This window comes from Musca vetustissima, unplaced genomic scaffold (genome assembly GCF_032173495.1).
Source record: "Musca vetustissima isolate MV318-11 ecotype Yass unplaced genomic scaffold, APGP_CSIRO_Mvet_v1 utg65013, whole genome shotgun sequence".
Lineage (NCBI taxonomy): Eukaryota > Metazoa > Arthropoda > Insecta > Diptera > Muscidae > Musca > Musca vetustissima.
This window is the reverse complement of record NW_026883545.1, coordinates 21,152-23,692: the sequence shown is the minus strand read 5'-3', so window position 1 is coordinate 23,692 and position 2,541 is coordinate 21,152.

The window sequence follows — 2,541 nt, the reverse complement described above, 5'->3', positions numbered from 1 at the left end:
TATGTAGGACAATCTCCAAATTTACGTCAATATTGATAGTTTTTTGGTAGGCAGATTTTCTATCCAATCAGGCTTAAAGACGTGCTTAAACTTCCCGAAATACCGAAATTTCGGAATTACCGTTATATGGGGGGCTATCTCAAAAATTCAACCAATATTGATTATTTTTCGTAGGAACATTTACTACACAATCATTACCAAATTAAGTGGAACAAGTAAACACGATGTTAAGTTCGGCTCGTCCAAACTTTTTTTACCCCCCACCCCCAGGACTATGAACATACGCGAGAAAAAGATAATTGAAAAATATTGACATTTTTGGTAGTGAGACTTGACAGCCAATGAGAATAAAAAATAACAAATTACAAACAAATTTTGTTTAAAAACGTGTCAAAAATCTCCAAATTATGGGGTTACCATAATATGGGGGCGACCCCTAAAAGTGGGTCAATGCTAATTTTTAGTAAGGAAATGTGATATAGAATGAAAACCCAAAATACAAAATTACAGCCAAGTTGGTAGAAAACCCAAAATATCGAATATTTGGGGTACCGTTATACGGGGGCCTTCCTGAAACTTGGGTCGATATTAATAATTATACCCTTCACTCTACTGTGGTACAGGGTATTATGACATATGGTTCCTTTTGAAAATAAGCATATAATCACTTTCTGAGTCGATTTATGAATGTCCGCCTGTCCATGTATTTTTGTGAGCAAAGTACAGGTCGCATTTATAATCTGATTTGGATGATTATTTGGCCCAAGGACGAACCCTATTTAAATTGGAGAAAATCGGTTCAGATATAAATATAGCTCCCATATATATCTTCGTCCGATTTTTAGCAAATGGTGCATAACGTACTGAAGTTAGGATAGTCTAAAATGTGCCAAGTTTTATTTAAATCGGTTCAGATTTATATATAGGTCTCATATATATTTTCGTCCGATTGTGGCTGGTTTTCCACTATAAACGACAATTTCCATTTTATTGTTTCAATATTTGATACTACTATTTTGCCATTAGATTAATCAAAACAGGTTTATTTCATATCTCGGCCAAATTCGCAAATGATAATCGCTCATCGAATAACTGAAATGAATATTGCCAATGATGTTCATTTGGAACGTTTTGAAATCATCAACCAATGTTAAATTGCAGCTGAGGAAGTTAGGGCGAGTGTTTGTTTTTTAGGTTGATTTTCAAAATTCAGACCAACGGAATAGTGAAAGTGTGCGGTTGGTCTCTATGGTAGTGACCAAATAACCTTGCTTCCTCCAAAAAATACAAAAACAAAAGAGAGATGGATGGCTGTGTTGGCTGTTGATGTTGCACATGGATGTGGCAAAAGTCCATTAGCGGTTTGGCATTCATGTAATTCCATGCACAGCTCATTGTTTTTAATGTTGTTTTTCTTCTTCAGGGACAGGGTAATGGGGTAACCTAGCTCGCGATACTAACAATTCTCATAAGCAATCATGCGGAACGTGTGTCGATGTATTGGTGTGTGGATGTTTGTGTGTGTTGATGATGGTTTAATGCCAATTTTTGTGTGGGAAAATGGTGGGGGATCGTATCTCCCCCAACCATTTGTTTGTTTCTTCTTGTGTGTGTTTTGGTGATTTAATGTGTTCGTGAATTGTATAGATGTTAATGTCAATGATGTTAGTGTAAGTTCTCTAGTCACTCACTCACACACATCCATTGGCCATTGTCGGCCATGAAATGAAACGTTAATGTTGGTAATTGAATTTTAGTTTGTTGTTGTTATTATTGTTGTAAATGTTTATTTCCGAGCATTACTATTTGATGCTCTTCTCTTTGGAGGTAATTGTTACTTATTCTTGATGTTATTATTGTTGGTGATGTTGTTTTTGTTTAGTTAACCTTCAAATGTAATAATGTTTAAGTGGGGTCGTATATAACGCGGTTAATAGGATTTACTAAAGTGATTGATGTTTTTAAACGAAATTTACTTAAACAAAATAGGAGAGAAAAAAATAAAATAAAACAGACCATGTTGAATTGTAAAGAGAAATAAGTCAGGATTTTTTTTGTGAACCAAATCTGAAATGTAACAAGAACGAAAAACGGGTTCTGAAGGAGATCTCATAGATGAGCTGAAAGAGGAAGTCTCTGTAAACGACCTGCGGAGGGAGTTACTTTGACGAACTGAAGAAGGGAGTAGGCGATCTGAAGGGAGTCTCTATAGACGTTTTGATGGGAGTCTCTATAGACGAGCTGAAGGGAGTCTCTTTAAACGAGCTGAAGGGAGTCTATTTGGACTATCTAAAAGGAGTATCTATAGACGAGCTGAAGCAGGATGTCTCTATAGACGAGCTGAAGCAGGATGTCTCTATAGACGAGCTGAAGGGAGATTTTATATATGAGCTGGAGCTCGGAGTTTCTATAGGCGAGCTGAAGTTGGTAGACTTTAAAAACTAGCTGAAGCAGGGAGTCTTTATGGACGAACTTAAGCTGGGAGTCTCTATAGACCTGAAGCAGCTATAAAGGAAAAATAGACGAGCCGTACCAGTGAAC